Below are 26,672 nucleotides of genomic sequence, written 5' to 3' on the forward strand. Positions count from 1 at the left end.
CATCCCAGCTCCAACATTCCGCACATAAAGCGGTCCCAGGGTGTCGGATGCCGAGCTCCAAAGGCAAAAGCTGGTGAGCCCTGAGCTAAATATACACAGTGGCCATGAAATCCAGATTGGGCAGCTCAGATTTCCATCCCTGCCTCTTCCCAGAGCAATAACTACAACAACCTGACAAGGAATTGCAGAATGGTTTGGGGTGGAAGGGACCTTCAGGATCTCATTTCAACCCCTGCCATGGGAAGGAAAATTACCTTTATGGCCACAACCCCCTACACGTTGTCTCCTTGCCTGTTCCTGAACTCACTGAGATCCTAAATCAAGAGTTTATCCATAAATGTATGATGGACTTTTTTCCTTCATGGGCACCACTGCCAAACACTCAATGAACTTTTGTTCAGCATCAAAGTCCTGCTCTCACACTGGCACAAGGCATCTGGATAAAGCTGACAGTAAATCCCAGGAGAAATGGATGAGGGAGCTGGGAAAGGGGCTGGAGAATTCCTGAGGGAGCTGGGAAAGGGGCTGGAGAATTCCTGAGGGAGCTGGGAAGGGGCTGGAGAATTCCTGAGGGAGCTGGGAAGGGGCTGGAGAATTCCTGAGGGAGCTGGGAAGGGGCTGGAGAATTCCTGGAGGAGCTGGGAAGGGGCTGGAGAATTCCTGAGGGAGCTGGGAAGGGGCTGGAGAATTCCTGAGGGAGCTGGGAAGGGGCTCAGGCTGGAGCAAAGGAGGATCCCAAGGGATCTTTTCCCTCTCTGGAATTCCCTGCCAGGAGGGGACAGCCAGGGGGATTTGGGATCTGCTCCCAGGGAACAGGGACAGGAGAAGAGGGAACGGCCTCAGGCTGCGCCAGGGGAGGCTCAGGGTGGACACCAAGAGGAATTTCCCCATGGAAAGGATGCTCAGGCCTTGGAAGATGCTGCCCAAGGAGGCTCTGAGCTGGAGGTGGTCAAGGAATGACTGGACTCGATGGCCTTGGAGATCTTTTCCAACACAAATGATTGTAGGATTTGAAAGAGACTGCTTCTACTTTTAATTCCAGGCTTTTGAGTGGAGCTTCTCCCAAGAGAAGTTAAGTTAGACTAATAATTTAAAGAGTCTTCAAAACACAGGATGTACTTCCACTGCACTTGAAGAGTGAAATCATTTTCTAGGGAAATATTCATGAACAGCAAGTCAGAATTCCACGGCAGTCACGCAAATCCTCCAGCCTGGAGAAGGGGATGAACCTCCCCGGTCCCAGGTAGCACAAGAAGAATGAAGAATGAAGGAATTCCACTGCAAAGCAAGCAGACTCTCTTTGGCAGCATCCACATTTCATCCTTATTAGAGGGGACAGACTTTAAAACGAGAGTCTTGGGCAGCGATTCAGGTTGACAAAGTTAAAACCCAGTGAGGTTCATAGGATCAGACAGGAAATAAGCAGCTGCACAAGCGGGGTTGTTTTTATAGCACCACGGATTTTGGGATGTCAGGAACAATTTGAAAGAAAGAAACAACGTGCAATGACTCTGGGAAGTTGGAGGAGTGACTCATGGGTTGCCACAGTGTCGGTGTCAAGGACCAGCCAAGGACCTTCCCAAAAGGCTCTGGAAGGCTGGGGAGCACAAGGGCTGCACTCACCTGGGATAGAAAGTTCCAGAAGCCAGAGCCCTCCCAAGAGAGACTATGTTACACAAACTTTACGTGACAGGAGCCTGGAAACACCCAGGGAAGGCTGACTTTGACACCAAAGATGCGTAGAAAGATTCAAAGATTTTTCTCAAGTGTCAAAACAAAACAACCTTAACATCCAGATTCACACCAAAAAGAAACCTGGCACCAAAACCCAAGGCAGAAATTGTCCTTGGTGAGAATCAGCAAAGCCTGTCCCTGTTCAGCAGCAGCTCAATAAAAAAAGAAAGTGATTTAAGCAAGAGTGAAGTGTCTCTTTTCACAGCTGAAGGACTCTGCTGCTCACAGGACTGAATTAGCTAAAATTAGCTCTCACAGTTGCATTCTCACCAGCACCTCGAGACTCCCGTGGATGAGTAGTTTTGGTGAAAGCAGCTTTAATTTGGATTCAAAGCATGCAAATTTAAGGAGAACAGTGATTTCTGACCGGCTCCTTCCATGAACACTGATGCATAAAAAACACTGTCTTTCACATTCAAGTTTAATCCTCTCCTGAAATATTTATTTTTGGAACAATTCAGGGAACAGAAAGCCTTCAGCCCAGACGAATTACATCTAAAAATAGATGGTTTAAGAATTCAGGAATTCTTCCTACTATTCTGTCTAATCAATACAGATCCACTGTGACTCCTGTCATCTGCTCTATTTGTCAAAGCACATCCCCACACCCATCTTCTGCCAGCATTACCCAGCCTGCATCTTTTGGGATCCTATAGGCCAGAAACAGCATTTTTATTGATTTGAGATGCAGAAAGGCTCAGTTCTATACAGTTATACAAGGAACAGTAAGAACAGAGTCAAGCCTTGAACTATGAAATCATCATTCAGGGCTGGAGCTCCTCCAGTGCCCGCCCTGCCTTAGCTGGGGGAACATTAATGAACTCTTTGATGGCAACAAGGAGAAGCAGCAGCTTTCATGAGCCAAATGTCATTTGGCCACTAATGAGAGGCTCTAAGCTGACTGATGGCCTTCCTGAGATGTTTTCCTGCACCAGGAAGGAGCTCCTCAATATCACAGTTGAGTTAAAAGTGACCAGGAACCTTCTCACGTATAAAATCCTGCTCTCCACACCAGGGCTGCTACGAGCAGACAGATCTGAAAATGATCCTGGCCTGTGGCAGCTCTGGGACATGTGAAAAACAAGGTTCACATAATTTTTATAGAATTTAAAAGTTTAATAGAAAAACAATTAGGAGAAAAAAATAAAGTATACAGATAGGGCTGGGTGTCTCTGCATTCACCTTACTAACAAAGGATTGTCCCTTAAAAACAGAACCCTGCTACATATCCATAAATTCTCACACATATTCAGACATTCTGTTTAGGATCTTTGGGGTTCTTCTGTTTAGTTTTCTCTTGCCCCCTTCCCAATAGATCAATCTTCTTGGCACCATCGAAATTTACATTCTCTGATACCAGAAATGCAATAAATTCCTCTCCCAGAGCTCTGGTCACTGCTGGCTTCATCAGGATAAGATAATTTACAAATGCAGGAGTTCTCTAGTTATTTTTTTTTTCTTCTCAGTCTTTGGCTTATACAAACAAAAGCAGTTTTTAATTTTAATACTATGCCATAGCCTAACATATATGTATTATACTACTATTTCTAAATTTCATCAATAACAGAAATAAATAAAACTATATTAATACAACAAAATTTCTCATTCTTATACACATAACATTCATTTTAATATTTGCAAAAAGCCAACAATATAAAATGTATCTATAACAGACAGCACCCACCAGTGTGTGGGAGAGGACTTTTACCCAGAATCAAAGGCTACAAGAGGAAATCTCCTGAAATAAAACATCCCAGCACTACCAGAATTCACCAAACATCAAAGAACTCAGCAGCACAAGGGTGGCCAGAGACACCAAGCTGTGAGCAGCTCTCACTGAACATTTTTTTATATTCCCATCAGCCCAGCTTCCTGGGAGCTCCAGAAATTCACCTGCCACTACACAAGAGCAAAGCAGCACAAAACCTCCCCAGCCCACAACTGGAACAAACATTTGCAAGGCATTATCTCTCAGTGTCTTTTAAAAAAATTAACCTTTTTGCTGTTTTTTTTTCCAAAAGTCTCTTAGAAAGCTTCTCAGCTTGGTGTAACAGGTTGTTCAACATGTCCACAAGAAGGATTTTTCTGTTCCTCGCTGCACACCATGCCCTGAGCAGCAGGAGCAGCACACGGCTCCTCTGCCAGGGCTGCAGATGCTTCCAGAACAGCCCCCGTGTTTCATTCCACTCTCACCCATCACAAACCCTTCATGTGCAGATCTAATGGTCCATGGAATGGTCAGCAGTGCTACAGACATCCAAAACCAGAACATGGAGCTGTGTCCTGCCTGCAGCTAAAGGGGGCTTAGGTGTGAGGCAGAGGGAGAAGATGGAGATAGAACAAGAGGTGATGGTTTTAAACTGAAAGAGGAGAGATTTTTATGGGATATTGGGAAGGAATTCCTGGCTGGGAGGGTTGGGCAGGTCCTGGCAGAGGTGCCCAGAGCAGCTGGGGCTGTCCCTGGATCCCTGGAAGTGTCCCAGGGCAGGCTGGATGGGGCTTGGAACAGCCTGGGATGGTGGAAGGTGTCCCTGCCATGACAGAGGGTTTGGAATGGGATGATCCCTTCCAACCCAACCCATTCCATGATTCTGTATCAAACATACCCAGAATGGAGAACTCCCTAATCCTACTGGAACTACAAAACATTGTCTCTCCTCAGCTTTGGAAAAGGAAAACCAAGAAGGAAACTGCAGGCACCAGCAGTGATTTTACCAAATTACAGCAGATTAAGGAATGCTGTCTGCAGTGCCAGCTCAGGCCCTACTGTGGGCAAACAGGAGAGAAGTTTGCATTTCCCATCTCCTTGGGAAGATGTGGCAGTGGCAGGCTGCCACAGCTTCAAAGCCAAACAGCTCCAGGAGAATTCCCATCCATCTCTTGACATTTTATTGTAAGAAAGCACGAAAATTCATGAGACTGAAATCTCCTTATGTTTCCAAGGCTGATGCCTGCCAGGTTTCATAACTGAAGTGCCCGAGCTGCCCATTAATATCTCCTCACCTACACCAGGTCACAACCTCCTCCTGTGGCCCTGTCCTGGAGGATGGAGGGGATTATCCCATGGGGATGTGTGGGTGGGCAGGGAGCTGCAGGTCTCAGGGACAGCTCATGGACCTCACTGAGCACCTAAAAACCACCTAACAAGGATTTGATGGGAAAGGATCCATGCAGAGATCACTGGGTGCTCTTGGAGTTGAGCTTTGCTTGGTGCTTGTGAAGAGCATTTTCCAATGTCCCTGTGTCCCACTGATCTGTGCTGCTTCACCCCAACTCACAAGTGCCCCAGTCTTGAACTAAAAGTACAATTGGATTTATTTAATTCCTGGCTTTTCAGATTGGAAACTTATTATTGCAGTAGATTTTGCATGGATGCTTTGAAGGAAAAAAAAATACTGAAGCTCAACAGAATACAGGCTGGCAGCAGGAGCAGGACACTGGATTAAAAGCTCTGAAAATATATGTTATAGCTTTAATAAGATGTGTATTTCAGGGGAAGTGTTTCAGATGTGCAGGAACATAATCCAGGCATTCCTCATGTCCCCAACAACCTTTCCCACCAAAGGTGATGAACACTGTAAGATGAATCCACCCCTCAGCAAACTCACATCTCCTCTGCTCAGTGGTGGTTTTTTTATGAGCTCGCAGAGAGTAGGATTGGATTTTGGGATATTGGGAAGGAATTCCTGGCTGGGAGGGTTGGGAAGGTCCTGGCAGAGGTGCCCAGAGCAGCTGGGGCTGCCCCTGGATCCCTGGCAGTGCCCAAGGCCAGGCTGGACAGGGTTTGGAGCCGCCTGGGATGGTGGAAGGTGCCCCTGCCATGGCACAGGGAGATGGGATGAGACATAAATCCTTTCCAATCTGGGATTCTAGGATTTTGCTGTTGCCTTTTCCATATCAATTTTGGGACAATGATGATACAGCAGATGCTTCCTCGCTCTTTTTAAGCAAAAGGATTACAACTTTTGTCTTTTCATTGATGCCAGACAGCAACACAAGCAGTGTTTGAGGAACACATTAAAAACCAAACAATATTTTCCACTGCACAAATACAGCAGGTTTAAAGTCTCAACCATCAGCTGATTCCCCTGTGAATTCACAAGAGCAAAACCATGGATGTGGATCAGGAGGAGGAAGGTAAAAAAGGCATTTACACCCTGTGCAGACACAGGACCGCTGCTGCTGCTGCAGGGTTAGAAATCACTGAGCTTCCCTGCTTGTTTTCTGGAACCTCCTGCTACTGAACCAGCTGCCCCTTGCACATCTGAAACATTTGTGAGCTACACCAAACAACAACTCTCCTCCTTTCTTTACACACAAGAACCTCCCCAAGCTCCTGCCCATGCCAGGATCCATCCAAATCCTCAGATTCCTCTGCTGAGGACAGAGGCAAAACTGGCCAGGCCTTACGTGACCCACTGTCTGACAGCTGAATATTTCCAATTTTGCTGATTTGGAGCCTGCACAGTGAGGAATTACAGCTCCTGGCTGTGCTGCTGTAGCAGGGGACAACCTGAGCCTGCACTGCAGGGTAATGAGCACTGTGAGACAACCCTGGCACTGGGGTGTGCTCGGGTTGGGTTTTCCTTCCCCTCCTTCTTCCACTAAAAAGCTTTTCCAGTAGCCAGGGCTGGTCAGCAGCACAGAGAGGAGATGCTTTGTTTAGTGTCAAAATACATAAACCATAGAATCAGAATTCCAGGGACACTTCCCACTGCTGCTCCCAGCTCCATCCAGCCTGGCCTTGGGCACTGCCAGGGATCCAGGGACAGCCACAGCTGCTCTGGGCTCCCTGTGCCATCCTCCCAGCCAGGAATTCCTTCCCAAAATCCAATTTAAACCTACTCTCTCTCACTCTGAACCACTTCCCCATGTCCCATCTTTCCAGGCTCCTAGCTGAAGTCCTTCTACATCTTTTATATTGTGTTCTAGACTAGAGGGCATCCTCTGCTATAAAAGTTAATGAACTCAAAATCATTGCAGACAACATGGAGTCAGAATCAATTCAAACCAAATCCATTCAAAATATGAGCATATTCCAGTTTTCAGAGGATTTGTTACCTGAAAGTTTTATGTGGAAAAGGCCAGATTTGCAAGAATGAAGCAATATCTGCGTCCTGAGATACCAAAACTACTAAAATATTAAACTCCTGATTACACACTGACTTTATCAGGACCCCACTGTGATTCCAGCTGGGCAAAGTCACTCATGGAACATTCCAGATTCTCCTGGCAAATTCAGGAGAAGCCTCAAAGCATGACTTGACCTCCCCTGTGTGTGAGCAGTGCCCAACACCTGACAGAACTCGCACCTCAGCTTAGGCAGAGCTTTGTTAGGTCAGCTCTGAGCGATCCTCAGCACAACCAAACTCTCTCCACCCCAGAAAAGAAGAATTTGGGCACTACCAGGGTGCAGGAGAACCAGAGAAAACCAACATTCTCCTGTTATTTCAGATTTGCAGATAAATCAGAGCGGATTTGTTCTGGGAGGTGCAAGCAGAAAGTGATACCTGTACCTGGGGAAAGGGGAGATGGCAGATAAAGGTCAGGGCAGTGCAGCTAGATAGGGTTAAGGTCATTAACATTTAGTTCTTCGCTTCTTAGCTCACTGATCACATTTCCAAGGCATAAAGACACTCACCTTACCCAAGCTTTTCAGACTCAGATTGAAAGACAAACCCACCAGCAAAAAAAAAAGTCCATTTATAAGGGGTAAGTTTCCCTTTGTTAATTTTATTGGAAAACCAACCAGTCAGAGTAAGACTCAAAGCCATCTTGTGGATAAATTCTTGCACTTAGCTGGAACATATTCATTTATTCTGCATCAAAACTGTGGCTTTTAGGGATTTTTAAGCAGTGTCACTTCTTAGCAAATTCAAGGCAACAGTGGCCAGCCCTAAAATCACCTGATAGATCCTTCAGATGTTTATTTACAACTGCAGTAGAGGAATGAAGGTTTCTAAAGAAAAAAGTTTCTAAAGCCAACAAAAAATAACTGGAACAGAAGATGAGCAGTCACTTCCCCTTATGCAACTGCCTGAAAAAACAGATTTGTTCAATTCAGCGTGAAAAACTGGGCTGGAGTCTGAGTAGCCACCATCAGCTGCTGACAGGTTACAACAAGGTGCAGACAGCTGTGTAAAACCAGAAGCCAGGAGGAAATTACTACAAGATCTGAGACAGCAAAGGGGAATGAGGAGCTGGGCACACCCAGACCCCAAACACACCAGGGGCTGCCACTGTCACCCCCTCCCCAAACCTGCAGGGAGCTGCTCAACAGCACTTCACACAGCTTTTTAAATGGATTTCTGGTGAAAGTCATGGCAGGAGCAGCCCCAGGAGAGGAGGGCACGAGAATCCCAGAATTCAGATTGGGAAAGATCTCCAAGGTCACCCAGTTCCCAATCCTCACCTTGTCCCCAGCCCAGAGCCCCGAGTGCCTCCTCCAGGAATTCCCTGGACACTTCCAGGGATGGACATTCCAAACCTCCCTGGGCACTTCCAAGGCCTGAGCCCCCTTTCCATGGGGAAATTCCTGCTGCTGTCCCCCCCTGGCCCAGGCTGAGGCCATTCCCTCTCCTGTCCCTTGTTCACTACAACCTCCTCTCAAGTTCTCAAGTAGCTGTAAAGAGAGAAGGTCCCCCCTGAGAGCTGTGCACTTCTACTTTGCTGCATTTTTGAAGGTTCAGTCACAGTAAACAAACAATGAGCTGGATAAGAACTACAGGGAAAATAAAAACAGAAAGGAAAGATTCAGCATCCTCAAAGATTCCATCCCCACAAACCTTCTTATCCTGGGAAAGCAGAGGAGCAGCTCTCACCCTGCCTGTGTTATCAGAGCAGTGACAGCCTAAGCCCAGGGAGCTGCTGCAAGTGTTTTTCTCTGATCCTTGTTCTGTGCTTATCAAGGAAAGTGATTCCTGCTCTGAAAATGCAGCAGGACCAGCAGCAGTTTCCTCATCAAGATTGGAACCAGTACAACGTGTGTTACTTCACACCACAACCAAATAAATCAGCGCAGACTCGCCGCTCCAAACCCTCAAATAACGCCTTCAGAAATCAAAAGCTGCATTAATAAATACTGAATTATGACTGAATTAAAATCCTTCAGAGATACCTGTAAAATGAATTTCCAGCATTATACTTAATCCACCTAATTTCTATTTCTCACAGCAACTGGAATTCAGAAAGTTCTGTGGTTTAATGCACAGGTTCTTACTGCAAAGACCAATTAAAAAATAATTATACCATCCAGCTTTTAATCTGGACTTAAAACTGTTCAGCTCAGACTCATTAAGGGGGAAAAAAAAAAGCAAAGCCCAGCTGTTCATATGTCCATGAACACTTTCACCTGTTCCTGGCCGAGCCACAGACACATTCCTGCCACCAGACATTCATCCAGCTCCAAAGGAAACCAGGAGTGCTGAGGCCATGGGATGTGGAGAGGTTTGAGATCCACCTGCAGAGCTGCTCCAGCCCTGGATCCAACAGCTCAGGAGGAACCTGGAGAGATCCAGAGGAGACCCCAGAGCTGCTCCAGGGCTGGAGCCCCTCTGCTCTGGAGCCAGGCTGGGAGAGCTGGGAATGTTCCCCTGGAGAGGAGAAGCTCCAGGGAGAGCTCAGAGCCCCTTGCAGGGCCTGAAGGGGCTCCAGGAGAGCTGGAGAGGGACTGGGGACAAGGGATGGAGGGACAGGACACAGGGAATGGCTCCCAGTGCTTGGATGGGATATTGGGAAGGAATTCCTGCCTGGGAGGGAATTCCCAGAGCAGCTGGGGCTGCCCCTGGATCCCTGGCAGTGCCCAAGGCCGGGCTGGAGCAGCCTGGGACAGTGGGAGTGTCCCTGCCATGGCAGGGATGGCACTGGATGATCCCTAAATTCCCTTCCAGCCCAAACCACTCTGGGATTCCAAGATCCAGCAAAGCTCCCTCACTGCTGCTCTGTCCCAACACTTCATTCACTACTCAAGGAATACTCCCAAGGAGCTGGGAATACTCCCAGGAGCTGGGAATGCAGTGACACTGCCTGTACACCACATCTGGCAGCCACTGAGGAAACAAAAACTGTGCCAAACTCTGCTCCAGAGCTCCCAGGAACTGGGGATTCCTGAGTCAGCCCCACCACGATGGATTCAGTCTCTCCTGCTGTGCTCACGTGTAGGAGCTGTTACACCTCAAACTCTAATCCATTCTCCATCATTTTAAAGACAAATTCCAAAGCCAAGGGAGATGAGTCTAACACACTGTCTCATGTGCAGTTCTGTTATTTTCACGGGTCTCAGCATTTCTTTAGTTGGCAGAAATAAAAGATTTGTATTGGAGTTCCAGCAGACTCCAAACCTTCCGGCCTCCCCTCCACACAGACATTGCAATTTAAACTGGAACCAGCATGAGGCTCCCAGTGCCTCCAAGGACAACAAAAGCAGCTTATCAGGGTGAGAAACTGAAAGAACAATGAATAATACAACTTCTGGTGTTTCAAGCTGACTTAGAATGAAGCAAACTCCGTGTTTCTGGCACATCACTGAATTCCCACTCAGCAAGATCCCAGTGTCAACCCCCACAAGCATTTCACAAGTTGAATATTCAGGGTTTGCCCTTACTACAAGTAGTTTTCCCAATCAATTGCTTCTTTTAAAGCAACAATTCCATCATTTTAGAAACAGGTAGAAAGCACAGAAGGCACACTGAATCACCATGTTATGTTTTAAAAGGAATAACTTAAAATTATGAAGCCAAGAGCCTGATTTTTACATGATTTTTCATTTCCAACTGGCTTGGCTCCACCTCAAGACCTAAGAGATGTTTCTCAATGAAGATTGGAACCACATTTCTTCACTCTTCTGTTACTTTTCACTGGAGAGGTTTGGCTTGGAGGGACCTTAAGGATCATCCCAATCCACCCCTGCTGCCATGGCAGGGACATCTCCCACTGTCCCAAGTGCTCCCAGCCCTGTCCAGCCTGGCCTTGGGCACTTCCAGGGATCCAGGGACACCCAAAGCTGCTCTGGGCACTTGTGCCAGGACCTGCCCACCCTCCCAGCCAAGAATCTCTCCCAGTAAACAATTCAAATCTACCCTCCTTCAGTTTAAAGCTGTTCCTCCTTGTCCTGGCACTCCAAGCCCTTCATCAAGAGTCCCTCTCCAGCTCTCTTGATGGACCTAAAATCAATTCAATTCCCAGAAAAATAAATACAGCAAACCCACAGTCCAAATTCTTGCTGATCTTACGAGAAGCTGGGGGTGGGATGGCCCAACACTCCCAGTTCCCCCAGCACGACCCCACAGCCCACACTGGGATCAGCAAACAGCTCCAGCCCTGCACAGTGCCCAGTTGGGCACCAGGATGAGCTCATTCCCAGCAGCAAACTCCATCAAAAAGCTTTTTGTTTCAAGTTGCTGTAGTTCAGTTTGCTTCGTTTTTGGATTAATTAGTAAAGATGTTTTACAGAAAGATCCACTTTATTACTCAGAAAATGTTCAGGACTTCCCCTCTCTTTCTCTTACACTTCTACCTCTTTAGATTTAGAATATTTATAAGACATTTTTAAATTCTTTAGGCAAATTATTAGAATCATGAGGGGATGAATTCTGGAGGGGTTGGGGAGGGGCTTTTACTTTGGGTTCTTTATTTTCTCTTTGGTGTTTGAAAGAAGAAATATCCTCAGGTTCTACTTTCAGGTCTGTCCATCCCCTTCCTAATCAGGCATTTCAGGTTTTGACTTCTGTGTCAGGAATTGCTTCTGTGTTTCATAAAAGAAACTTTCTGGAATAAAACAAAATTCAGACTGTTCAGACTAATTCCAGACTGTTTTGGGTTGGAAGGGACATTAGGGATCATCCCAATCACACCTCCCACTGTCCCAGGGTTATCCAAACCCCATCCAGCCCAGCCTTGGGCACTGCCAGGGATCCAGGGGCAGCCCCAGCTGCTCTGGGAATTCCATCCCAGCCAGGAATTCCTTCCCAATATCCCATCTAACCCTTCCCTATGCCAGCTGAAATGCAGAATTCAGATTTGCCACAGCACAGGGACATTCATTAACAGCCAGGCCTCAGGAATGAAGGGGACACAAACCAAAAACCCTGCAGTGTTCAGCAATCAAAAAAACCTCTGATTATGTTCTGTGAAATGCCCAATCCTGCAGATCTCCCAGGCTGCCTATTCCCTATTCACTTTCCAGAAGGAAGCTCAGATGCCTCAAAGAGTTTCAGCCTATGCTGGGTTTGTTTTTTCCTTCACCCCATCATGTGCTGCTTCCTTGGCCTCTGCAGCCTCAGCCAGACTGAATAAATGAGTCACTTAATTAACCCAGAATTTACACAAAGGACATGTGAGAGTAAAAGCCTTGAATCTGGTCAACCCGGTGAGCATCTTAAAACACTCATTTATTTTTATTTTTTTTCAAAAGAATGTTTAAAAAATAAATTAACAGAATAACAGAATTTAGTAAAACCTTGCTGAGAGACAACAATCCACGTACAACTCCCAGATTAAAAACCTTAACATCTCAGTTCCATAAAACTGATAATAAATAAATACTGATACTAATAAATAAATAATACTAATAAATAAACTAATAAATAAATAACTGATAAATAAAACACAGCTTACATCCCTGTTTAGTAGATGATACAACCCCTTTTTTTGATATTCTGCTTCTGAAAAGCACAATATAAAATATTTCAGCTAGAAATCTCAGCTCCTGCAGTTTGAGAGCTCAACAGCAAAACCCTCACAAGAGATAAGCAGGGGGAGGAGTGTTCAGTGAGAGCTGCAGGTGTGAAACCTTGTGCTGAGAGGACAAAGGTGGCAGTGCCAGGCACAGATAATGTTTTGTACTTGTCAGTATTGAGATTTTAGCTTTATTTCCTCAGCACAGAGCGCTTGGCTTTGAGGAGGGAAAGGCATTTTCTGCTTCAAAGATGGAAAGACTCTGAAAAAATCAAATGAAACAGCTGGGACTGGGGCAGCATGGGCACCCTGCTGGTGGCACGGAGCTGTGGGTGCTGTCCCAGCTGGAGGGAAGGGATGGGGCACCCACAGGGACCTGGCCAGCCTGGAGAGGTGGGGCTGTGCCAAGCTCAGCAGGGCAAGGTCCTGCACCTGAACAACGTCAGCACAAATCCAGGCTGGGAATGAAGGGATGGAGAACAGCTCTGGGGGAAGGGCTGAGGGGTGCTGGGGGATGAGAAGCTCAACATTGCCTGGTCACAGACCCCCTGTGCCAATCCCAGCCCAGGAAATGGGGAATTCTGTCCCTCTGCACCCTCAGGTGATTCCACACCTGCAGAGCTGCCCCAGCCTTGGATCCAACAGCTCAGGAGGAACCTGGAGAGATCCAGAAGAGGTCCTGGAGTTGCTCCAGCCTTGGATCCAACAGCTCAGGAGGGACCTGGAGAGATCCAGAGGAGGTCCTGGAGTTGCTCCAGCCCTGGATCCAACAGCTCAGGAGGGACCTGGAGAGATCCTGAGAGATCCAGAAGAGGTCCTGGAGCTGCTCCAGCCCTGGATCCAACAGCTCAGGAGGGACCTGGAGAGATCCAGAGGAGGCCCTGGAGCTGCTCCAGGGCTGGAGCCCCTCTGGAGCCAGGCTGGGAGAGCTGGGAATGTTCCCCTGGAGAGGAGAAGCTCCAGGGAGAGCTCAGAGCCCCTTGCAGGGCCTGAAGGGGCTCCAGGAGAGGGCAGGGGTGGAGCTGGACCATCTTTACCACCCAGCCCATGTGGATTCTGTGATCTGAAGCCCACACAGAGCTCTCAGAGGCTGCAGCACAAACAAGGAGCCATGGGGACACTGCCCACACTTCCCCACCACCCAAGAGCTAAAAACCAAAGGGATGAAAAAAGGACAAAACAGAAACCAAACCTGCCCTGCACAAACCCACGTCCATGAACCTGTTGCCTGATCTGTTGTCACAGTTCCCACATTCTGATTTAATATGCTGTAAATTGCAACAGTGTCCTGCTGACTTCCACATCACAATCACTGACTCACCTCACCCTCCTGCTCCGCTCTTCATGCTGAATTATTTCCATTTATTCCTCTGATTTAGCTTTTTTTTTTTCCTTCTTACCCCTAATCCCACAAAAAAAAAGTTTAGGCTTGAATTGAAAGCATTAACAGGATTGCTGAAAGAAAACTACTTTGAAAAGCCTGTTATCAGTCAGTGAGTGCAGCTGGTGGATGCCCAGCCTCCCTTTGTAGTTGGAATTCTCTAATAAAGGAACATCTGAGCTTAATCCAAAGCTTCTGTTTCATAAATAATGAGATTCTACAATCATTCATTTGAAAACTAAACTAATTTAAGGACAAAAATGCAGGTCCTCTGAGGCAGTTTGGAAGTTTCCTTGCTTTGAAGGAAGGGTTAAAAATTCAGTATGGAAAATTATACTGCTCAAGGTGATCTGTGTTAAACAAGATATTCATCACCAGAGCCCCCCTGTTTCACTTCTGTCTTTCAGAGGATCATTTCCCAATCTATGTTTCTATTTCACACCACAGTTTATAAGTTAGGAAGTCTTTTTTAAGTAATACAACTATTTAGAATAAAGCAGGGTGTTACACTTGTATAACCAGGATGCTCTGATGCATTTCAATTTAGATTAACTATTTTCATTACTCCTTGTGCTCCCCCCCCACACACATTTGCAAAATTAGTTCGGCACAATGTTTAATTATTCAAATAGAGCTGAAAAAATAACTCCCACTGAAATTTTGATGAGGTGTTAAGGATCTGTAACCGTCCATCCTGCTTTCCCCCCCTCCTCAGGCAATAAACTGACATCTCTTAATTAAACAACCAGCAAAGTTACTGAATAGCACAAATAGCTACACTAAAAATACACAAAAATAACACACTTGAATTCTTCCTGGATTTTAAGAGCAAACTTTGCACTACATAATTTCTCGTTGAGTTCACATTCAACCCTTTGATTACATCAGCACCTCAAAATGATCCTGGAAGAAGTGAAGCTTGCCAGGGAATTTCACTGGGGAAACCTAACAGGCACAGTCAGCATATCTGCCTGCTGAAAAATTATTCTACAGATAAATTACATACTAGAAAAAATAAACATACCCCAGACTAGCCAGAAAAACAGATTAATTTTGATGAATCGTGGGCATTTTCCCTGTTTCTGTAGGCACATCCCAGCCCAGGGAAATCAAGATTCCATTTTAAACCCACAGGGAGCTCAGACTTGCAGGAGCAGTGTCTGGAGGGAGTGTGGGGTTTGTGAAGTGCTGGGTTTGAACTCCAAGGGCAGGAATTAGGAAAGCTCAGCGAGTTCAGTGACTCCCTGCCAGAATGTAGCTGGATTCCCTGGGAATTTGTATCCCTGACTCCCAAAAACCCCAGCTGAGGAACAGCAAAGTGCTTTGGAAACTTCCTTTTTTACCCCACCAACAGTGGGGAAAGGGGAAAGGGGAAAGGGGAAAGGGGAAAGGGGAAAGGGGAAAGGGGAAAGGGGAAAGGGGAAAGGGGAAAGGGGAAAGGGGAAAGGGGAAAGGGGAAAGGGGAAAGGGGAAAGGGGAAAGGGGAAAGGGGAAAGGGGAAAGGGGAAAGGGGAAAGGGGAAAGGGGAAAGGGGAAAGGGGAAAGGGGAAAGGGGAAAGGGGAAAGGGGAAAGGGGGGAATTAATTCATTCCCTGGTCTGGTATTGCTGGGGACACACAGAGATAAAGCCACATGCACAAATTCATGTTTCTTCTACTCATGGCTTCAAATCCAACAGCCAAAGCCAGCACAGCCCTCGGAGGCTCAGACTTGGAGACTTCTGGTGCTGGGGAGCAGCTTGTGGAGGAGAAAAAAACAGTTTGGGAGGAGTTAAATCCTCCAAGAGGAATCTTAGACGTGCACTGGACAGCTCTGTCTTCACCAGAACCTTCCTTCCACTGCTCTGCCCTGGTCACTCCCACACTTAATTCCTTAAATGTGTTCCTCTCACCTTCCCAAGGAGACTCGAGTTACCATTGCCCTCCTGAGCAAGTTTTCTATTCTCCTGTCTAACAGTCAGTCACTAAAATAACTTCTCTATTCTCCCAGTGTCACTTTTGGAGTATTTCCTTCTCTCATTATATAACCACGGAGCTCTGCTTTAAAAGGGAATCTCCTTTTATCACAGGAAGTCAAACCCCAAGGGGAAAAAACATCAGGTCTGTGGTATGTTTAAACAAGACACCATCAGCTGATGCCAGCCAGAGTCAGGATTTCTGGGAGCAGTGTGTTAAATTCTGTGCTCCCATCACCCCTCCAACAGCCTTTTAAAAATGTCTTTGTAGCAAAAAAAGAAACCCACCCTACACTGAACAAATTCAGCTGGCCTTAAACAGGATCTGAGAAAACAAATATAGGAGAAAAAAAGCAGGGGGGAGTTTTGGAGAGAGGGCAGAGCAGCAGGAAAGGGGGAGCACAGGGAAAGCTGTGGCACAAACACAGCTCAGGACAAGGAAGGAAAAAGTGAAAATGGATGTTTTAGAGCTGAAGGCTTTGCACTCATCCAGCAGCACCTTGTTATAAGTGAAGACCTCCAAGAGAAGGATTTATTGCATTTATCAGAGGATATAAAACTCAGTGACACCAAGAAGATTGATCCATTGGGAAGGAGGCAAGGTAAAAACTAAGCAAAGGAACATAAAAAAAATTAAGAATGTCTGAATATGTATGAGAATTTATGGATATGTAGTAGGATTCTGTTTTTAAGGGACAATCCTTTGTTAGTAAGGTGAATGCAGAGACACCTGGCTGTACCTGTATATTTTATTTTTATCTCCTAATTGTCTATTAAACTTCTAAATTTTATTAAAAAATATGTGAACCTCATTTTTCACAACCTGAAGGGACCCCAGAGCAGGGCAGGGCTGTCCCTGCCCAGCAGAGCCCACGAGGAAAGGTGTTCTCACCTGGAACCTTCCAAAACTTCCTGCAGCTTGGAGCTGCCAGCACTTTCCTTCATGTTCCCCAACACCTCCAAATTCACCTTAATTCTTTCCAGGAGAAGGAAATCCCACAGAAGCTGTCAGCTAAGGGACACAATACACCAAAATGATACAGAACCCCACGAGTGAAAGAGTTTTTACAGTTTTAAGAACCAGACAATGACTGATGCAGTGAAAGAATTTTGGAAAGTTGATAATGGTAAAGGTTTTTTCCACACCATTAACACCCAGAGGTCTCAAATGTGCAGCTTTTGGGATAAATTTGGGTTTCAGCCAGATAATGCCATGCAACACTGCTCTACATTCATATTTAGAGCTGTTAAATCCTGGTAAAAGCACCACTGCTTTTAAGGGAAAATACAAGCAAATTATAGCATCTCTCCTTAAAAGTGAATTGCCCAAGCTGAAAATAGTTTGGAGCAAAAGCAGATCAGCTCGAGTCACATCAAACCAGTGCTAATGCAGATATACATCCCTATAAATCCAGTCATTCACCAATTACACCCATGCAAGCTCCTAAGAGGGTCACTTCAGGACAAATATGTAATCCCAATGTGACACTTGATCCTATTGCCCTACATGCTCTGTCCAAATCCCAATGCAAAAAAAAAAAGAAAAAGTACATTTTACCTAAAAAAAACCACAACAGTTAAAGAAAATCCAGCCCTCAGAACACGAGATGGAAATATCCTTTAATTCTCATGTCATAAATGCTTAAATAGGTTAAAATACAGCCTAAGGAAAAATAATATGTATGCTTTAAGCATGAAGATATCCTGGAAAAATTAACCCTGTGGAATACATACACTGTAGTTTCATATATAAATGCAAATTTGTGTTATCAAACGTGGCTTGAGGCACCCACAGCCCCCATCAGGGTGGTGTTACAGGACATGTACACTGTGTGGGGATTTAAACCCAAAAGGATTTAATGCAGGGCTCAGCCTCAGGGATGTGCTGAGGGAGTGTCCCACTGTCCTGCACAGCTGTGCCCATGGAGGTGGAACCAATTTCCACTCTGGGAGTCACATCCTGCAGACCTGGGCAGGAGCAGATACTCAAATCACCCAGAGCTGCTGAACTGAGCAAATGTTCCCAGAATCCAGAGCTGCTCTGGGATGGTTTGGGCTGGAAGTGCCACCCCTGCCATGGCAGGGACATCTCCCAATGTCCCAGGGTTATCCAAGCCCCAATGTCCAGGCTGGCCTTGGGCACTGCCAGGGATCCAGGGGCAGCCACAGCTGCTCTGGGAATTCCATCCCAGCCAGGAATTCCTTCCCAATATCCCATCCAACCAGTGGGAGCCATTCCCTGTGTCCTGTCCCTCCATCCCTTGTCCCCAGTCCCTCTCCAGCTCTCCTGGAGCCCCTTCAGGCCCTGCAAGGCCACACTGAGGTCACCCCAAAGCTTCTCCTCTCCAGGCTGAACATTCCCAGCTCTCCCAGCTGAGCTGCTCCATCCCTGGGATCATCCTGGTTCTCCTCTGGATCTCTCCAGCAGCTCCAGCTCCTTCCCGTGCTGGATCCAGGGCTGGGGCTGCTCTCAGAGCTCTGGATCCAACACTTCTGAGGCTGTGCATCCCAAACATCCCACTGGGAATCCAGCAGCAGGCCATCACCCCAGCTATTGCATTTACTGCTGCTTATTTAAATCCACAGCTCCTGCTAAGTGAGAAGTTGGAATGATCCACCCATGAACATCCAGAACCCTTTTGCTAATTGCTCCGATTTATGACTTAAAACAGAAACGATTCACTCCCACCACAAGAGCCCAAAGGAAGGAAGAGAGGGTGACTCAGTTCTTTGTCTCATTCTTCAACTCCCCTGTCTGCAGAGCCTCTGCTGGAGCTGCTTGGGGATTTTTGTCTTTGCTCTCCCAGTTTAGAAATTTCCCATTACCTAATTAACAGCAGTGAAAGTATCTATGGACAGCACAAAACCTTCTTAAAACCAGTGCAGATAAGCAAAGGAGCAATTTTAACAAGGCACTGCACTTAATAAAGCTGCAACAGTGGCTGAAATTTGGAGGTTAAACACAAAAAAGCCACCATGAGGAATCCACCCCTTCAACAACACCAAAATCCCCCATTCCTGGAAGTGTCCCAGGCCAGGCTGGATGGGGATTGGAGCACCCTGGGATAGTGAAGGTGTCCCTGTCCAAGGCAAGGGCTGGAATGAGATGATCTTTCAACCCACACCATTCTGGGATTCTAGGAAAAATTAACATTCCAAATTCAGTGTTGTTGTGTTAACACCATTTCAGTGCACCAGAAAGGGAACCTGGGTGCAGAGAGCAATGAGGGTACAGGCAGAAATCAAGCACTTGGAATTGCTACAATCAGCACCAACAACCACGTTTAAAAACACTTCCTTTAATCTGTTGTTTACAATTGGGTTTTCCTCAGTATTTCCAACAGCATTTCACATCCAACATCGCTGCTGATTTCACGTCATTGCTGATTTTCTCCTCTAGTGTGGACCAAGCTGCACCCAGCCACAGGGGAAGCTGTCCCTGGTAGATGTCACCACCAGGAGCATCTCCCAGGCCATGGGGCCTTCAGCCTAACCCAGGGACCACCTTCCAGCAGAGCCAACCTCATCCTCTCAGTCTGCCTGAAACCCAGGCCCAGCTCAACTTCTGAGAATCATGTGCTTAAAAATGCCCAGGGCTTCCCAGAGGGGATTACAGAAAACTGTCAGAGAAGCACAACGTTCAGATTTCCATTTGCATCCTGCTCACAGCAGTTCAAAGGGTTTAATTCCTGCCCTCTCCTCACTGCTGTCTGCACTCAGCTTCCCTTTCTGAGGAGCTGAAATGGAGTGAACAGCAAACACAGCGACACTGAATTTGGATTTGGGGGCTGGAGCATCTCCCACATGAGGGGAGACTGTGGGAGAAATCCCCCCACGGGATGCAGGGGTCCTTCCTGCCCTGCCCAGCTTTTCCACCATCCCAAGAACCTGCTCCAAAGGACACCCACCCTTTCCTCTGGAGATGAGCTCTGTGGAGATGAGCCAGTGCTGACAGCAGTGCCAGAGCCAGGTCACAGAGCAGAAGGCAGCAAGTTGGAGCTGGGCAGGAGGAAGAGCCTGGAACAGCTGCCCAGGGGGACCTGGAGTCTCTGGACACATCCCTGTGTCACCTGCTGCAGCTCACCCTGCCCTGGGGGATCTCCTTCCAACCCAAATCATTCTGGGATCCAGCTGTGCCTGGCAGCCTGAGCCTTTCCAATGAGAGCCAGCCAAGGATTCCTCACCCCAAGCTCTTCCTCACCCCACTGAGAGCATTTCCCCATCAGTTTCCCCAGCAAAGGCAGTGTGAGGAGTGCTGGGCATCCCCTGCTCCAAGCAGCTGTTTCTACTTCCCTTTTAACAGAATTGATGCAGCTTCTAAAATTAATTGTAGAAATCCCACCTGAGCACCGACCCATTTCTCACCGCCCCATTTCACTGCACTGAACTTCTGCCACAACAAACTGATAGAAAGCATGAAGTGGAGGAGGGCTGGGACCTCAAACAAGTTTTGTTAGGGAAAATAAAGTCATAATATGGAAACAAACCCTCAGTATCAACTCCTGGAAGGACAAACTGCCAGAGTATCTCCAGCCAAGAGGCAACACACCACAGTCCCTGCAAGAATCGAGTGGGAGGCAGGAGAAATGAGTGCAGGTAAAAGCACCTGGGTGTTTCTCTGCTCCTTCCAGAGGATTTTAAGCACTTCACAAACATCATTTAAGTTACCTGGAGGTATTTGCCCCATCCTCAGTGTGAGAGCTGAGGATTTCCACTCACAAGAATGAACTGAGCTCTGGCACTTCAGGAGTCACAACTCCAGAATATGTAAACACACTTTGAAATTGCTCTGATAAATGCTCCCATAGTTTTACTTTGTTTAGAGCAAGTGTCAACACCCTAAATTCAGCTGAAAAACAGCTTTCGGGGATGATGTAGCTCTAATACAATTTTACAAAAGACAATGACTCACTCCCAGGCGGGAATGTGTTGGAAGTGTATGACCTAATGCTCAGAGACGTTTGCTTTTCCAAAAAGGTCCAGCCTGAATCGCAGTATCTCCCCAGCCACTGAAGTTTTTAAAAAAGAGAGTTTTTGCACACAGGAATTTACATAATTATCTAATTTTTTTTGTTTGTTTTTTTCCTACTTCTAGTCAAAATCCAAGCAGCTGATCTGCAGTTTCCCTAACCTCAATTTCAGCCTTGTCTTTCTCTATCATCCCAGCCCTGGACTTGTTCTCCAGCCCATGCAGCTCTGGTTGTTGGAGGCCAGAGGAGCCCTGCCCCAAGGTGTCACCAGCACAGGGGGCTCCTGAGCACACAGGGATGGAGATGTTCAAATCCCAGCCTTAGGACACACCAGATATGGGACACGAGCAAGACGAGCCTGCTCCATTCTCAACTGGCTTCTCCACAGTCCTGCTGAGGCTCCTCCAGCTGTGAAGGGCTGATTTTCCAGATGTTCTGTTCAGCCAGCAGCTGGGGAGCTTTCTGAGGAGCTTTGTTCCAGCACAAAGCCCAGAATCCTGGGATCCATCTACGATTCCCAGCCTCGCTGCTGCTCGTACTTGCAAACGCCCCGGATAAAAAGGGGCGAGGTGTAGGAGGAAAATGGGAGTGAGTGACACAGGCTAATCAGGATTTTAATCATGCTAATGGATGTGATTAACTGCATACTTCTCCCAGAAGCCTCCTGCAGCTCCTCGGAGTAGCCTGATAGCCAGCACGCAGCCGGGGCAAACTCATCCCACGTTAATCCGCAGTTACACCGCGAGTGTCACGTCACCTCCTCAGGGATACACCTAGTGCTTTCAACCTTCCTCCCACCCACACAGCCACTCTTCCAACACTCATTTGGGGCAGGGGACAGCCCCCAGCACGGTGTTTGGCTGGGCTCAACTCTCTTCATAAGGGGAGTTACAGCTCCAAGAGGCTGGAAATCCAACCTTGGCAAAGGAAAGTTAATCCAGGGCCTACTGCGTTACACAAACCTCCCTCGATAATGCAACTACAACTATTGTTCTTGTTTGCCAGTTTTGTTCAAATCACAGGGACACTGAGAGCTTTATCTCAGTGCTGCTATCTTGCTACTCCCCGGAGGAACTACCAATTCAGCAGTTGCCACTCTACCCGAGAAAAGTTCCGAGAGGCTGGGAGTGAAATAAGGGAAGGATTAAAAGAGCAGCAAGGAGCAGCCTTTTCTAAGAGCCAGGAAAGAAATCATCCCCTTCCCTTCCTGTCTCCAGAATAAATAACCCAGCACTTTCCCACCTTGCAGCAGACATTTCCAGGGAACAAAGTGCATTATGGAGCTGGAATACACCATCATTTACATGTGCAGCCATTTTTATCCAGGGAGTAACCTACACTTCCCATTAACTCAGTGTCTCCCGTGTTTTCTACAGCAACAACTACAAAAAGTTTTGCTTCTCCAGCATTCCAAAATATGGGCTCTTGCAGCAACAAACAAAAATGAGTAACTCAGACTGATCTTGCTTGGGACAAATCCTCAACACAGTCCTGATGTCATTTTTAAGAGTGCTAGAGCATCACACCGATGCCTGTTCGTAATCCTTCAGAGTCAGATTTCCCAATAATTTTAAATAAATTTAAATATTTAAACATTTCTAACATAATATTAAGAAGCCTCCCCATGAGCAACACAGGGCACCAGTGTGAGCCACAAGTATTTCATTCTTCTCATTACCAAGTTAAAATCTGCATAACATCTACAGCAACTGATTTCACTGACCTTTTCTTCCCACGAGAAATTCCTTCCCATGTGCAGAACACTAAGCCATGGAATTGGTTTCTGAGCTGTAGGAGGAGACATCCCCCCATGGGATGCAGGAGTCCTACCTGCTCTGCCCAGCCCAGCTTTTCCACCATCTCCCAAGAACCTGCTCCAAAGGACATCCACCCTTTCCTCTGGAGATGAACTCTGTGGAGAGCTGGCAGCTCAAGGTCTGAGCTCTCTGCCACCCTCCCATGTGCTGTAATAACAGACCCCTGGTTTCTCTGATCTACAGCTGACTATAATTTCATTTGCCTTCAAGGAGGAGAAAAAAAGCCAGCACAGAAATAATCTGTTCAATTGATGTTACAGCACGAGGAAGCTGTGAACACAGACATTTGACTAAGCAAGAGATTTGTCTTTTTATTTGGGACAGGAAGCACAAACTTGAAGTTCCAGGAAATAACTCTGCCTTTCAGAGCACTATCAGCAACTCCAATTTGCCTTTGAAACTCCACAAGTACCTACACAAATTATAATTTTGTAGTCTGCAATCTGACTCGCAACAACACGATGAGTAACACGCCCTGAACTCTTCATTCTCAGCGGAGGAGACTGGAATTTTATCTTCCTATCTATGTCTGGCCTAGCAAAATAAATTATTTGGGGTTTTTCTGGACCAAATCAAGGTATAGTCACACATTATTTCGCTTTCAAGTAACCATCACTTTCATTTGAATTGCAATTAGCTTGAATTCACCCTGACAGGCCTAAACCCTGTCTGACCAGTGGTTCCCTGAGTCATAAGTTTGGTGTGGGTCAGAATTTGGAAGCAGAGAGACAAAAAACACTCTGAGTACTGAGTGATGGAGACATCACTGGCTCAGCAACCAGCAGGTGAGTTTAAGCCTGAGGTAGATGAGAACAAGAACATGCAGTGGAACAAACCAGACCTGAACTCTGCAAGAACTCAGAGCTCTGACTGAATGGCTCAGATTCATTTATTTCCAGGGAAGAGAGGCAACCACTAAAATACTACAGGGGTTGGGACCTCAAATATAATTACAGCTCCATTCGCTGAAATTACAGCTGTGTCAGCCCTTTTACCAGCAGGAATACGTAATTCATTTGGTTCAACTGAGCACTCATCAGACTTCACATAACGAGCTTAAGGCTGGAAATCCAGTCCTGCCCCAGCCTCCACTCAGCCTCACCTTCTGACCCTCCAAAACCCCAGTTTGCTTCTGTTCTCGCTGTTGGAGGTGAGGGGGTGTTTAATATCATCACAGAACAGTTTAGGCAATCCTCTGCTAATTAAAACCTTGACTCAAACTGCCTGCTGTCCCTGGGAGGGAACAAACGAGAGCACTGAACCCCAGTACTTCAGAATTAGTACTTCCACCTGTAAATGACATTTACCAGCACACCCTGCTCCCAGAGTAAGCCCAGGTTGGTTCCAGCAGTGTGTGGGAGCCTGTGCTGTGATTATCCACCCCAGTGCTCACCCAAACAGAGCTGCACTGATCATTTACCAGCGCTCACAACCTTCAAAGCTCCCCACAGACAAACTAGACAAGTTGTTACAGCAGATCTGGTGCCAGGGTGAGGTGCTGCAGCCAGCAGAGCACAGCCCTGGTGCCCCACGGTGTCCCCTCATGCTGGGAACCCGCCTGGGACCAGTGGCCAGGTGGGGACAGTGCCTGGCACAGCCCTGGCTTTGGAGGAACAAGCTGCTAAAGTCAGGATCCGCTGCCATAAGCACCCTCCAGCAGCCTCCCCGTTTGTTCTTTAAGGACAGGAGTGACATAATCCTCTCCTAATATCAGCTGAGGGCTCGGGGGAACCAGGGGTGACCCACAAACTGTACCCATGGCAACACCAGGCTCTAGCTGAACTCCCCAGGCTGGCATCTTCAAACCACTGACACTTCTTTGTATTATCTGATCTTTCTCTGATGTCATTTCTGTAGAGACACATAAAAACAGATTTAATAATATCCACGGCCTTCAGCTTCAGAGTCAACAATCACAGTCACAAACAGATCAGCTATTCTGCCTTCAAGCTTATTATTTGTCACTAACATGTAATTATTACCAAACAAAACAAAAGACACAGGATATTGCTGCTCTTGCAACAGCAAGTAAGTTAAGCTCTTTTTCACACTGAAAAAGCCCATCTCTTCTGATGCAAGAAGGCACAAAAGAATAAAAAATTAAAAACTTTAAAAGAGCCCATGAATCCTCCTTCCAAAAATGCATCTGGAAGGATAATCAGAAATGTCATCGGTTCTCACAAAGAAAAACAAACAAAAACCCATGGCCTGTCCAGTCACCTTTATCATAACTGTATTGTCAACCTGAATAATTCTGAGTTACAATTTCTCTTCCTCAAATAAAGGAGGAGTTCATCAAGCTGCAACTGCACCTTATAGACACAATACCAGATGGGACATCAGGCCCTGGCAAGGAGAAAAGAGGCTTTAGAGTTGTAAAACTCCAGTGCAGCCCTGTCTTCAGTTTACAAAATGAAGCTGCAGCAGCATCACACGCAGAGCAGGAGGAGGCCCTGAGCAAGGCTTGTTACTCCACACTGAAACGCTGAGCAGGACTTGGATGGCTGTTGTATTATTCAAGAAGCCTTTCAGCTGGAATTGTAAACTGGGAAGAACATGGTTCACTGAATAGATTATTCCAGCCTTAAAAGTAAATAAAAAACTTTTTTAAAAACTCTAAAATCTACGGGTTAATCTGCTCAACCCATATAGGAATCGGGGGAAGGAAATAAGCGAGGGAACAACCAAGTAAGAGGGATCAAGAACCACGTAAAGAAAAGAGAACTAAACATCGAAATTCAGGTTCAGTATGTTCACAGACCAGGCTTTTAACACTCCCCCCTAAGAGAGGGAGAGCATACAATACTCATACTACCACGATCCACTTAGAAGCAGCTTTTGGCAGCAGAACAGCATCTGCAGAACCCAAAACTTCACCGCCTTGAGCTTAAACTTAACATCAACCCTGCATGACGAACTCTTGTTTAATTGTTGTACCTTACAGCCCGGCCGTGCTGTGCGAGAGGAGTTTGCTCATCCCGAAAGCGGGCCCGCATTTGTGGCTGGGCTGTGCTGCGATGACTGAGCAGAGGCCTGGAGCCTGGCGCATCCCCTGCTCGCCACACCCAGCGCTCCGAGCCGAGCTCTGCCCATGCTCATCCTCATCCCGCTGCGAGCCCGCTGCCGTCCTTATAAAGCCGGGAATACGAGGGAGCCGAAGGAAGCGGAGCGGGGAAGGAAGAAAAGGCGGCACGAAAAGTTTCGAGCCGTCCCAAGGAGAAGTGCGGAAAGGCTGCGCGGCCCTTGAGCGAAAGCCGCGGGTGGCCGTGTCCGGGGAGGCCGGACCCGAAGGGACCCTGCGGGAGCAAGGCCGGGGAACGCCGGGAGCCCCCTCAGAGCCGCGGACCCACCCAGCCCCTGCCCCGAGCAACAAAGCCGCGCCCGGCAGCGCCCGCTGCCTCCGCCGGCTCCCCCGGGAGATGCTCGGGGATGCTGCGGCCGCTCCCTGCGCGGCTCCCGCGCCCCGCGGCCGCCGCCACCTCCCGGCCCGGCCCGGCCCCGGCCCCCCGGACACCGGCTCGGCCGGAGCCCCCGCTCGGCCCGGGCCGCCCCCTCCGCCGTGTCGGAGGGCGCCGCGCCCGCACCGCGGTGTCCCCGCTCCCCGTCCCCGGGCGCAGCCCCCTCCCCGCGGCCTTACCGAGCGGCGGGGGCGCGGGGCAGCGCCGGGACGGAGGCGCCTGGCGAGTGTCGCTGTCCCCTGCGGGCCCGGCGGGAGGAGGAGCGGGGAGGGGAGCCGCGCTGGCCGCGCGCCGAGCGCACTATCCTGCTGGCCGGGGGGCGGGGCCAGCGCCGGCCGGCCCAATCAGCGCCGCGCCGCGCCCGGCACCGACCAATCAGAGCGAGCGCGGGCGGCGCGCGGCCGCGCGGGGCGGAGGAGGCGCTGCGGTGAACGGGCAGCGCGGTTGGGTGCGGCGCGGGGCGGGGACGGGGGCGGGGTCAGAGGAGGGGGTGGGATCGGGGGCGGGGCCAAAGGGCGGCGATGGAGGGCGGGGGCTGGGCTGGGGGGACACGACTGAGGGGAGAGGGGGGCTGAGGGGAGGAAGGGGCTGAGGGGAGACGGAGGTTGAGGGGAGAGGGGGGCTGAGGGGAGACGGGGGTTGAGGGGAGAGGGGGTCTGAGGAGAGAGGGGGTCTGAGGAGAGG

General features: G+C 47.9%; 1 protein-coding gene across 8 annotated transcripts in view; it reads right to left on the reverse strand.

The window, feature by feature from the left end:
• MAP4 (microtubule associated protein 4) overlaps positions 1-26,305 on the reverse strand; it is a 145,785-nt gene extending 119,480 nt beyond the window's left edge. For all 8 annotated transcript variants that reach the window (XM_058831475.1, XM_058831474.1, XM_058831469.1 and 5 more), the window contains exon 1: positions 26,168-26,305. The gene's annotated coding sequence lies outside the window, so the exon portion shown is untranslated. The remainder of the gene's footprint in view (positions 1-26,167) is intronic.
• Positions 26,306-26,672: the final 367 nt, after the last annotated feature.

This window comes from Poecile atricapillus, chromosome 2, assembly GCF_030490865.1.
Source record: "Poecile atricapillus isolate bPoeAtr1 chromosome 2, bPoeAtr1.hap1, whole genome shotgun sequence".
Taxonomy (NCBI): Eukaryota; Metazoa; Chordata; class Aves; order Passeriformes; family Paridae; genus Poecile; species Poecile atricapillus.